This window comes from Hetaerina americana, unplaced genomic scaffold (genome assembly GCF_022747635.1).
Source record: "Hetaerina americana unplaced genomic scaffold, ioHetAmer1.1.p SCAF_10, whole genome shotgun sequence".
Classification (NCBI taxonomy): Eukaryota; Metazoa; Arthropoda; class Insecta; order Odonata; family Calopterygidae; genus Hetaerina; species Hetaerina americana.
This window is the reverse complement of record NW_027286070.1, coordinates 49,321,159-49,335,110: the sequence shown is the minus strand read 5'-3', so window position 1 is coordinate 49,335,110 and position 13,952 is coordinate 49,321,159.

Genomic DNA, 13,952 nt, shown 5'->3' with positions numbered 1-13,952 from the left:
TGCAGCTGTTCCTCGGGTCGTGACGATTACTTTTCGTTGGGACGTCGACGTTCATTTCCATTCCGGAAGCGCCGGGACTTCGCCCAACGATTTAGGTTGAGCGCCAGAAGTGGATAAGCATGCCCTCAAACGAGCGGCGCAATCGGAATGAGTCCCTCGCTACATGTCGCGGGGGGAATGGAAGAATGTGTACGACATGTGGCCCCAGCTGGGAATCACGCGATTTTCTCGGAAGCTTGCACGGATTTCACCGTATCAGTTGATCTTGAGGATCACTAAAGATCCGAGGATGCATTTCTTGCATTTTCCAATTTATTCCATCGCCCAAAAAACACTCTCGAGTGCACCGCAGCCTCAATGCTAAAACCGTTATGCATTAGCATTCCTCATTCAAAGGAATCACTACGCTGCGTCGAACTGCTGTATGGAAAGATGCTTAGCACAGTTTAATTTGCAAGCTATTCGAAGAAATGTATACAAATTTCACGCTGCTCTTCTTTAAAACTAAATTCTATCAGGGAATGAAGAATTTCGTCCCGAGGTGTCACGGGAAAATTATCATGCTACAGCAACGAGATAACTACTTTCATAATTAAGAAAGCAAGCAAGGCAACTAAAATTTGATATTTATTAGAGACCTGAGTTTTTCAAGTACTTAAAAGTTAAACTCAGGTGGAAACTTAAGGGTAAAATTAGAATTCGTCAACTACGAAATTATTCAGAGAGATGAGGAAGAGATGAACCCTTTGGACGTGAGATTAAAAAGTTGGCTTATCTTTTCTCTCTCCGTAAAGGATTTAATTCTCGTGTTTTCGAAGACAACAGCGAGGCGACCCGACGCAACTCTGTCCTTTCAGTTTTCGGTGGCCTACATTCAATCTCAAATGGAAAAACCGCAAAAGTTCCATCCTGAATATGTATGAGTGCATCCTGTGATATGAAAGGCACAAAAGTCCCATGAGAAAAAAGATACAGTAATTCGACTTTCTGAAGTTGGATGTCGAAGTTTAGACTACTGAGTGATCTGCAAATTTTTTGCCAAAAGTGCAATTACTTATTTTCTTCTCTCAAAGTTCACCTTTCAAACCGAAATATTAAATATTTTCGCATCGAAAACGTCAAACTCTAAATTGAAAAACAACTAGGGAACATGTATAGCCTCTAAACTCTCCCGAGGACGGGTCAAGGATCTTTTTCATTTTTTTACGCCATAATATCCAAGCTGAAAGCATTAATTTCGTTCCAAGACGGGAAATTTACTAGAAAATCAAGAAGCCGACACACAGTCGTGAAAACAAGGGCTGTTCGAAAAGCAGCTTAAAAGTTTGCATTTTTTTGTTGGGAATGATGAGTTTATTGTGTCTGTCATAATAGATGTGTCATTTTAATGAAAATACTGGTGTTTTGCAATTTCTTGTTTTTTGGCTTGCCCTTGTTGTCAATCGTATTTAATAAATTTCAATCGTTTATGTATAATGATCGTTGATGGCAATAATAAGGCAGAATATGCCACAACACATACAAGTCTCCATTCGAGACTCCAAACTCTTGCGACTTCATGACGCATATTCCCATTAAAGGCTTCGCTCCAAAATATGTAGATTTGTAGGTTCCGCAAGATACCTTGCCGGCCAACTCTGCAATCACCCTACGTGTCCTCGCCATCTGAATTCGAATTTTGCTCACCATGTGCACCTACCTGGCTTACACTTGGATCGCTCTCATCAGTACACTTCTCTACCGCTTCCGTCACACGCCTTAGGTAGATATCTCGCGAAGAAAAATGGGGTCCTTTTCACTTCGAACCTACATTGTTCCTATCCGCCGGAAGATGGTTCGTGCGATAAATTAATGAGGCCTCTCTAGCCCTACAACCTCCTAAGAACGGGTGAGTGGATGAGGTGTGTGGGAATGGTCGGGCGCGGAATTTCTATTGCGTTCCTACCGCAATATCAATACAGTAGCTTCGTTTCTATCGCCATGGCCACAAGAAGATGTTTATATGTAATTCAATTCCCCACTCCTTACGTTAATTTCATCGGGGCGAGTTTTGAAGTACAAGAAGCAATATTTTTAGGTGTCACACTGAGGTAGTGATTGAATGAGGTAATGCATATAAAGTGCCACAATAGTTTATTACCGCACATTGATTTGGTATGTGATACCATGGTAAAGCAATTAAAATAGCCCTTTGGGATAAAACGTGCAAAGATATTGTGGTATACTCACTACTTGATTTCATAATGACAGGTTTAGTCAACGCAGAACATATCGTATATGATACACGCAGAATTGGACTTGCCGGTCGACACTGACACTAAAAGGTGCACTGAAACTTCTAGTTATAAATTCAGCCAAACGCTACATTTTTTAGTAAGTAAGAGTAGTATTTGCACAATGCTACGATAAATGCACAGCTAAAGCACACAAGAGTCAGACACGTTATCCTCGTGTGGTAGGGAGAAGGTTGACACTAGTCTACATACAGACCTTGAAGGGAATTTCACGTTCCCTTTATTCTTTCATTATGGAGATGCATACAAACCTATAAAAATATGACCACACGTGCAACATTTAAAATTTTCAATCTCCTGATCACGTGCACGGGTTTCGACAAATTCTCTCTCGAAGCAGCAAGTTAATTGAAAATTCCTGTGAAAACAGTTTTAAATAAGCTGGTATATTCTCAATACCCTGTGAAAGATAAATGTGATACGAATAGAAACAAGGTGACTGTCACTAGAGGGCTCCAAAAGACTAAATTACATGGAATGGGGCAGATTTGAGAAGCGTGTTGCTCAAATACGTATTTGTGAACTGGTGATTCAGAAACTAGACCTTAATTTTACGCGAGTGGCGCCACATATGTGTTAGCTTATATGTATCCCCTTATCAGAATAATGTAGAACACGAGGAACACTCTTCTAGACCTTTGTGTAGCGGAATGTCAACGTTCTTCCTGCTACTCTAGGTTCAAGTCTTTGACTCTGAGTCTAAACTGCGAGTTTGTACCAGCGTTATGTAAATATCGTTTTAACTCAATGAAAATGTATCGTTTGGCAAATTTAAGAATGTATACTAGGTTTTTTGGTGAAAATGATGTATCCGATATTTAAATGTTCCCAAATTACATAATTGAGGACCTTCCCTTAAACATTTTACAAACTGCGGCGTCATCACCATGATTGAAAAAGATACATTAAAGATAAGATCTTATTAATATCTTCCTTCTGAAATTTTAGCCCATTGACGGTTGACATTAATAAGTATTCACTGATGTCATTTTAACTCTGTTGAAACATATTATTTCATCTCGCTCATAATTTTAGGTGTACTCCTATAAATTATTATGGAAAACTTCATTTAAAACGCATTGCAAAACTTCAAAGTAAGTTTCCACAATTTTCGTCCAAATAATGAATAAAAACGCAGCTCACTACCATTAATATTCCCAACAATTTGCATCCAAAATGTCTCCAGGCGAACGCAAGCTTGGGCAAGTCATCCGTGGAACTTTCCGCTGAGTTTCAGTTGGATGGCTTTGTTGGCAATAGAATATTTGCCGATTTCTGCCGTCCTAGATTCTAACACATCCCACTCGAACGCTTCCCCGCATCAGTCACGTCTTTGACCGCTCCCACCGTCGCCTCCACACCTCGATCCCTCCTCATTGGTGCGTTCAACTCCACTTCACCATCGCTTGAACCCCCTGCATGAATAATTCAAACATCCTCACGTGTCATAGAGTTAATTCTCCAGCTCATATCACCCTTTACACCTTTTTGCCAATGGCAGGTAGGATATGTTAGGATAAACTAAAATTTAGAAACCCCTTGTCCAATACATATATACAAGTTTTAGTAGTCGTCAATAATAAAATAAACGGGAAACAGATTAAAAAGTTGAAGAAACAGCTCCACCAGCCGATTCAAACGTAAATAAACATGCGGAGAGGAGAAGCAAACATATTATGAATAAAATAAAAATAATTTGAGAAAACAAAAAGCTAGGGGTATTTATAAATTAATTCAGCTACAGTAGTAATTCATTAATTAGAAAAAAATTGAACTATTGAATGGCGCAAAGTGAATATAATTAGTTACTTAAAAGCGTACACATTACAAAAAGCAGCTAATTTAGACATGTTGGAGAATAAAGTTGTTTCTTCATAAAACGTAAATAGGATGGTGCCTGACAAAATTCCTTCCAAAAGAAAAATTTTGAGGAAATAAATAATAATAAGGTACCATATTTATACAAAATATAATTTTGTTGTTGTTTTTCATTCCTATAAAAAATCAACTCTTGACATTGAAATTTGAAATTTTGTCTAGTTTAAATTATTCCCATGAGAAATAGGCCACGATTTGGTGAAAAGACATTACAATGATAGGAAACTAACACAGTATACACGTAAACTAGGAGGGAGGGTTAGTTTACTCCACTTAATTCTTTGAGGAAATTTTCAAAAACAAACCACTTGCGAAAATTCATATCTAAGAGGTGAATATCAAGAGGGAACTAAAGTTTGATGAGAATTGAAAAATCAGTCCCCAAGTTTACAATTGTGTCTCGTCAAAAATATTCATGACTTAAGGAAAATGTCGTTCCACGAAATGAATCCCATCGCCTTGTTACGAGAAATAAATCGCGGGAAAATATAGACCACAAAATGGTGTACGCTTCAAGCGCGTCTCTCCCCCAAAACCTGGTCCCAATTGGAAAACCGTGACATCCACGCCAATCGATGGTAACCAGTTCCATACCCTGCCGGGGTGATCCGTGGAATCTCTCCGTCGCTCACGGTCGACGTTCCCTGATGGGAGCCCTGGGAACGGCAGTAATTAGATTGCTGTAAGCTGGAGGGAGTGGACGCTCCCTGCCTACGGAAGAAGGAGAAATCCCGAGCGCCATTTCGCTCCCATACCCTCCAACCCCTCGTTAAAAATCCTCCCTCGCATTCCCTAGTTGATCAATTACCACGGACTGCCAGTGGAGAGGGGGTGGTCGGAGGGAGGAGGACTTCCAGACACATCCCGCACAGCAGTACATCTATGCATTCGGACTGACGAACGGGATTAGGTGTCAGTAAAACTAAATGACACCTATGACGAAGAAACCAGACCGTTGGGTCCCTGTCATGTGAACGCCCTCGGCGACCTCCTCCGTTTCGGAAGAGGGGAACAAAAAAGTAGAAAAGCGGACGGTAGGTGGAATGGGGAAGGAGGAAGTAAAAAATAAGAATGAATTCGGTTGTCGCCGAGTTCCTTTTTCATTTTTTTTCTTCGTCTTCCTTGACCAAGGTCAGGTGGCTACTACACGTCTTCGAGGTCAGGAGGTAACGCGGGCCGCGAATTGCGCGATCAACCAGAAGAAAGGCAAGGTATGAGAGGCAGCGGATCGTTATGGAGCGAATCCCTTTCGGTATTCGCCACACCGAAATCGCCACCCCCCTCCACATTCCTTTCATTGATCTATTTTTCGTGTGAGTATTGGAGTTAGTATTTCATATACTTATTGTGAGCAGGTAGGTTATTGGTTCAGGGTATTCTACGTATTGCTATATGATTTTTCAGGGTGTTCTGCGTATTGCTTTCGCGTACGTGTGATCATTATAGAATTCTAGAGGTAAAGTGGATGGTGGATTCTGAATGATCATCTAAGGTGGCGATAGATACATCCTGAAAAGTTAATTTCGCGATGATGAATAAATATAGGATAAAAAACGTTCGTGGGGCTATAAAATCACCCTCTTACATTATCGTAACGGACCATTCTACGTGTTGGCAGTCACAATTTGTGACAGTTCACAGTTTCCCCCAAAACGATGCTTTTATTGATTCCTTATTGGTGATTGGTATTCATGCTCTAGGTGGTCTGTGTTATTTGCAATATATTATGATTTACCATAATTTCACGAAAGAAGAATAATGGTTTAACAGTTGAAATTTTTTTACTAACGCAAAAGACACAAATTGTAAAACCTTTTATTACGAACCAATAAAAGTAACTCACTTCCAAAATGTTTGATCATTCCAATCTGCTGCTTCAAAGCCATCTTCGATAACAAAGGTGAACAGCGAGATTCTTCCCACATCAGATTGCGTCTTTTAGCAACCACGCTTCACACGCTTTCGCACAATAACGCGCTCCTTACCATGACATGAACAGGATAGGGATGTTGGACGGGATGAAGGGAGGAAGAAAGTACTCAGAGCTGAAGAGGGACCTGATGTAAAGTAGGGTGTTGTGTTTTGCTAGGGGTCACAAATTATTAAATTAGTAATTATATCCATCCAAAAACCTACCTTAACCGGTAGATTACCTAATAATAATGAATAATAATATATACACACACATATATATATATATATACATATATATATGTATATTTATATTTATACACCTACACACGCATGTCACACATATGTATATATATAAACAACGCCAAATTAAAATCATTTCAGAGAAAAAAATTCTATAGACCGCAGACGACGTTTTAATTTCGGTTTTGGACCACATTCATGAATACCTGTTTCACATAAATAAAATCGTTAATGATCTGTTACAGTTTCCACCATTTATACCCATGGCAATATATCAACTTTTATAGCGTCCACATAAATACAAACATCAAGATGGCGTTTTTCAGGAACGGTATTTTCTACCTACCATAATATTTTTCAAATTCGCGGAGCCACCTTCAACCATCGTGATGGCCCGGAAGTAAACCCTCGGGATTACAGGGCTGCGGAAGAAGGTAGGCGACGATTTTGCGAGGTCGCCGAACTAGAAGAGAGGAAAGGAGAGATGCCCACCATGACAAAATCGAGGCGATGGGCGCTGCGGACTGGGTGCGATGACGACAAGCGACCTAACGAACGAGTCCACATTGAAGTTTCAACGCGGACACGAATGCGTTGCCCTTGGAGAATCGCTCTGAATTATTTCAGCAATTTTTTTTCCTCGCTGCTCCACTCCTCTTGAGTCACTTACGGTATACCAGCCAAATCTGCCGTTGGTTGTCGATCGCCAAGTCGTCGAAATGAGTTGTTACATAATGAAAGGTAACTGCATCAAAGGCGACTGTGAATGTAGTTCGGTCGGAAAAAATCGCGTGTCATTTTTTTAATCTATTAGCTCCTCCCGGAGATTACTACAAATTACAGCCCCGCTTCTCGAATCCATCGCAGGCAGACTAGATTGCGAAATTCTCTTGTGACAAGATTTGGCATTTTGGAGAGATGTTATAAATGATTCTAACGGTACTGATTGGTGAGTGGAAAAACTATTTTCGCAAAAAATGGCACTAATATGGGGTTGTGAATAGGCTCATCAATAAACTCATCATACTCTAAGAATATTTCAAATTGTAATCATCATAGGAAGAAACTAAAACCAGGTGTCCAACGTATTTCGTAATCAGAACTTACGAGTAGAGTAGAAATAGTGTCTCATTGCACCGAAAAATGGCAATTGTTGGATCTAAAAATTATTCCTTTCACAATTCCAATTCTTAATTCTACGCTATTGTCCATTGGTAATATCAGTGTGGCAGAAAACCCCCGCGCCGGGTGACTTAAAGGTCGCGGTTTCGAGTGACGCAATGAACATACGTGCTGAGTCGTCACGTGGTAGAATGTAAATGGTGCACCGTGCCGGTAGGAAATAATTCATAATCATCCTATGAAGCTTAAAATTCAACACACTCACACACACACACGTTTTTAGAAAAATGTTGCCATTTCAGCCGCAAAAAGCGCTAGTGAGGATGCGGATGGGGAACAAAGGGAGAAAAATACAAACAATGAACGTACAAAGGATTCTGTGGCTGGCGGCTGCATCGATGTCAACGCAAGATTAACGTAGCTAGGTCTTCTCTAAGCTTTTACACATTTTTCTTCACCAATGACATTTCATCTCCCTCAATTTTCTTTATAAAATTTGGATTATTTTTACAGTCGCTTGCCAAATACCGGTCGAGGTGCAATTACCCCATAAAAAATCTCAACTTCTTGCCTATTTATAAAATTAAACCGCCTTCCATGCTCGTTTATATGTGACCTCGACAATACTAATTCAGAAACCTGTTAACTTTGATCGAGAATTTAGAGAATCTCGGTAATATCAATTTATTTCCCTTATCGTGTATGGAACATGGTTAGACCATAACCTGAACTATGGTGACGTGAACTAGGGAAACACATGGACTCTTTTCAGATTAGCGTCAAAAGTAAAACCTCCGACTTCCATTGGAAACGGTCTTAAGGCCCGCACCGTTTCCCGATTCTTGTCTACTTTCATCCGCGAGTACAGCAATATTAATGGAGCCCACCGATGCACACAATATTAGTATTAGGTGGTAATTTACCGCCTATTGATTTTTTGCCTATTTAAGATCTAACAATTGTTATTGTAGAATCCATAATTGAACATGAATAAACAGATACCTTTTTTAAAACTGCTTACTTTTAAGTGACGCTGAAGCACCGAGTGAAGTATATAGATTGTTCACTGATTACTGATAACCTATGCAGCTACATTTATACTGGCAAATAATGGCTGTGACCAATGACTACGTTAATGCAGTTTGATTGAAAAGCAAAACAGTTCTTTAGATTTTTTGTACTATCGGAGTTCCCTGGGATAAAAAAGTATTAGGAATCATGTGATAATTATTAGGGGGGAAATTCCTGCTACCTGCAACGTTGGGTCGCATTCCTTGCCTTTTACAGTCTCCTCGGGGGGTAGAGTGTTTTGTGGTGCATGTTCATGTGGTGGTGGTGTTTCACATTCTTGCTTGTTGTGGCCTGGCTTGCGTGTTGTTGGATGGTTTTCGTGCTACATCCTGGGGTGCAGTTGTTTGTTGATTTATGGTATGTGTTTGCATGAGTGTTGGATGAAGGGATTTTTGCATGAGTGTGTGCGCTGCTGTGGGTGTGATTTTCCATGTGGTATTGTTCCTTTTTACGGTAGGTGACCTAACACCCCACCCGCCACACGCCCTTGCGGCGGCTTGCGTGGCATTATGTAGATACAGATAGATATAGAGAATTATAAAGCTTCATTATCGTTGACTTCAAATATAATAGTAAAGATGGCCTTCAAGAATGAGTCACATTACCGACTGATTTTCATATTTATGATAGGGTCAAAGTTTCATCACCAGAATCGCAAAGCAGAAATAAATTAAACAGAATTCTAATGCAGATCGAATGCTATTCGTACATTACATAATATCTCGCACTACACCGAGGTATGTGTATGGCACCTGTATATGAATATGTATTTATAAATCTGAAGTTCTTCTCGTATCGCATATTACAAAATCTCTTATGTAGTTTTTAAGAGCTACAAAAATATAAATGACGTGACAGCCGGATTTGGATTCGCAGTGGTGGTACATCCGAAGGTCAAACCAAAGGTTGAAGGCGACTTGATTTTCATACAGGCCACGGATGCTTGTGTTCACCTGCTTTGTTTCAAAAATGTCAAGAACTTATGCTTAATTGGATCTTTCCCGTGACGACTACAAGCGAGCAATAAGAGACTTTTAAATTATCATAAGCCTCCAAGCAATCCCCTTGAACTAATTATTAATAAAGAATATATAATGCTAATCACTCTGTGAAAGTGGCATTCATTTGAGGAAAGTCGCCTGCACTGGAAACACTCGACTCCCGCCATGAATCACTTTGCGACCAGGCTCTTGACCCACTGGCTCAAAGGCTGTTCACTGTTCTCAAACAGTGGCCTCTGTTACGAGTGCTACCAGCGAACGAAAGGAAAAACAAGTTCCCCATTGAATGGGCAATTAGGCGTTCCGGTAAATATTGTTCACTTTCAAGCGAGCTAAAATCGTTTCTTTAATGGAATCATTTTAGTTAACCTGATTGGCGCAATTTGGAGTGTTTACTTAAATGAGCAGGCGCAGCGGAGAAATGTTTATGCGTGAACTGATTGCTAAGGAAATACTCGTATGAAGGTGATTCCAATATGCCGCTCGCATGTTAAGGTATTCATTATCCTTTGAAAAGATATCGGTCTACACGAAATGGATTAGGTAAATGGATATAAATTGTGAATATTTAAAAATAATGTAAAATCATATGGTCGTCCATTTTTTCAAATATAAAATATTAAAAAAGAAATTATAAGAAAAAATGTATTCTATTAAGAAATTCATGATATAATCAATTAATAAACAGAAAACTTGCCAAAAAATCATTCAACTTTAATTTTTACGAGACGTTATCAAGTCTGAAACTGGGTAAATGTCCCATTATGAATATTAACGCACCAGCAGTTTGACTCATTAGTAGAAAACTGCTACTGGATTATTTTTATTCTTGTCCCAGCTGAACATATTTCTTTTATTTATTTTCCTTTCATTATTTTTATGTGTAAAAGTTTTGTATAATATCTAGATCCTTTCATGTGCCCGTCGTTGCGCTAAATTAATATTTTATGCAGAATTTACCACGAAAGCCAGCAAATAACAGCTTCATTGAATCCTTGGAACGAAACAATTTGTTTTAACCCTATGCGTACGTGTTTATACACATATTACTACATGTAATCTTCCAGTTAAGGTAGCTTTCCGATAGACACAAGCTAGACACACGCAACTCACATTTTCGAATTTTTGGAGGTCAATCAACCTTTCTCGAGGAAGAGGAGTTCCTTCCATCTCTTCCTTGAGAAAGGTGGCTTGACCACCGAAAATTCGAAAACGTGTGAGTTTCTTTTCTTTTTTTGTGTTTCTGTTGTCCATTTTCGTTCATTTTACATTTTTCAATAGCCTGATGAACGCGAAAAACTCGGTACTTCATGTATTAATGCAAGTTACGCATGTTTTTAATACCTTAAAAGCCGATTTTTTAATTGGATTCGCGTTCGCTTAGGCCTAATTCGTGCCCAACTCTAAATTAATGATCCCTAATTTTCCGAGTGATAGTCCACCATTGGGTTTAATATTTCAAATAATTGAATGTGTAAACAATTACTTCACAGGCATTCCTTTTCCTCTTCCTTGATAGCCCCCCTGACTTAGCTCCAAAAAAAGGCTTACCGATCTTTTTGCCCGCTAGCCACAATTACAAGCGATGACTTCTCAACGGTTGTATTCCTATGGCATCATTCTTGTGTCCATTGTTTCCTTAATGGGAAACTCAGGAAGTTTTTACAACGTTTTTCTTTCAGTTGTGACTCTCAACTGCATTTAGCATGTGAACATGTCGGTAGAGTTTCTTGCGTGCGGGGTTTTGAACTCCGAGGGATGCGTCACGATACCGGCACAGCGAAAGAGTTAATATGATGCTGCTCATCCATTTACGAGTACAATACCAGGTGAACTTTTGACCAGAATTGTTATAACCCACATGATGCTTGAAAAAAGGAAAGGGCAGAGAGGCTGATTAGTCTTGTGCATTTTAAATTTACTTTAGAATGCGTCTCATTGCTATTTTTATATTCATGGGTCATGAACTCTTTCAAAGGTCATCAGCATTTTATACAATAAGAAATATGCAGAGATAAGCTAAATATTCATTTCATCGAACAAATATTTTATCTCTCGGTTGGCCTTCGGAATTATTTTTATTGAAGATATATAAGTGGTGTAATTGCTCGATATATCTGTTCGACAGCTGGGAGACGCGAGTTCGAATCCCGGTCAAAAAAATACTTTTTTCAGGGTAAATTTTTAAACAGCTTCATCAAATTACACCGATGCGTAGAATGTTCCAATGGCGTTATTTCCATCCAGATTTTACCTGCTGCCAACATTGAGATAAGTGGCACGGCGTTCTCGCCAAAGGGATGATTCAAAGTCACGGATGTAAAAATGGTGCACATTTCCTTGGGCCGGCATCACGGCTATCCAATCAAGAAGATCACTTACCCATTGCTATAAATTTTCTATTCCAACGAAGTAACGTGCTGACGGCAAACTATTAGCGATGTAAATATGTCACAGCGCTCCTGAATGACTAAACTCTGAGTTGGCGACGAGGGCTATTCGCTATAGGATACAGGAATGCATCGAACCAAGATTTCACTTAAGCAATGAAGATATGAGTGGTTACTGCCAATTGTCGCATGGCAGGAACTCGATTAAGGACGTCTCGATTAATTTAAAAATACAAAATCCTTAAGGAGTGTAATTTCACACCATTAATATGTATTGTTTTCAAATGCAATATTACCTGTACGTCTCACTGAACTGATCAAATGTATCTACGCATTGCTTCTTAAGAAAATGTTAAATAAGATTCAAAAATATTTATTTTCACAAATTAGCATTGACTCAAATACTTAACATATCGAATTGGTTTTGTACTGAGGCCACTTAAAGCAGTATACCAGATAATCTATTTAGCTTTTTCATCTCAAAGGTATAAATTTCAGGCAAATCAAAATGCTTCCAGAATTGATGAGTAATCCTGAGCTTAGTGATTTCATTTTTTTACAACCTAACATCGTCAAAAGTTAAAAACTCTTCATGACTGAGATTGGTGTACTGGTTACTCTCCTACGTGAATGATAAATAATTAATTTAGTGCGACGGGTCATGAGGCAATATGGTTAGCAACATAAAACATTTACTCGACGCATAGCTTTCCTGCGTTTAAATACCTCACTACGATCGTCAATCTACGTAAAGCCGTGAGTTTAGCCAATCCCTAAATCACTATAGAAAGCTGAATCGATTCGTCCACCTGCCGTAACCTGTTTAAATGATTATGCCAATCAATTTCTCGGTCGCAAGGACGATGATATAGGCCACCAGCAATTGTCACCTGACACACAAGGAACGCTCTCGGGCCTGGCGCGAACATCCACCCGATCTTAAAATTTCACCGGGTTCCGTCGTGGCATATTGGAGTCGTTGCCAGGACGAACTCATCAATATTAAATACGGACGCCACCTCCTCCCCGCCCAGCCCAGCCACCGCCCCAAACCCTCCCCCCCTCAAACCCTCCCACACAAAAGGGGCAATTCCCCACCCCAAGGACTCTATCCTAATCCAGCGCTCTCCGCCTCACGGCGACCTCCTCCCTCTCAATATTCTCGTTGTCCTCTGCCCCTCTCTCTTGAGGCTCGCAGCCTTGCCGCCAAAAGCAGAGGGAGTCCGGGGTCTCCGTTTACTTCCGCGGTGCCCGTCGACCGTGGAATCCCTCGCCGAAAAGCTAGCTCCTCGTAGTCGTCTATCTACCCTCAGGAGCAACGCTTCCACTCCCGCCACAATTCAACGATCGATCGGGGCGGACTGGTTCCTACAAGTTCCATCCTCCACCAGTGGACAAGGGGATTTATCTTTTCCCGGATACACTCTTTTTGCCGTAAGTACGGATAACTTTTGATAACGGATATCCCGAGTATTCCTCTCGAGCAGGAGGTAAGAGGAAAAACCAGAGTATCCTAAAGGAACTTGTAAATGCACGCCCTGCCATTCCCATCTCAACATTGTCACCTAGTTCTCGACACCTTCGCGTCGCTATATATTCGATCCCTCTTCCTCCGCATCGTCAAATGATCGCGCTCAAGGCCCGCTAGGAAGCGACGACCGCACTGACAATAGTGATTCAAGAGGGAAGATCATTTGGGGGCCGCCGAAGCAAAGTGTGACGTGATGTGGAACTTTTGGATAGACTCTTCTTGGAATAATGAGCTCTAAGTGGATCCCTTTTCACGAAATGTAGCTTGGGGCGTTGCCTTTCGAGTGGGAAGTGTATCGACCTGAACGCCAGGATCGACCTGGCACGCTGAATCAATCGTGCACTGCCTTCTCCGTCATTTGCACGCAACTGGTGCGTTTATTTGTCGGTTTTGAAGCGACGTCAGGCATGTGATTTAAAGTGGAGTGGAAGCTGGTTTCGGAGCAAGCGGAAAAGTTAGTCTGACAGAGCCATGCTCAGAAAAGTGGCATTGGTGGTGAGTGCCAAGAGGT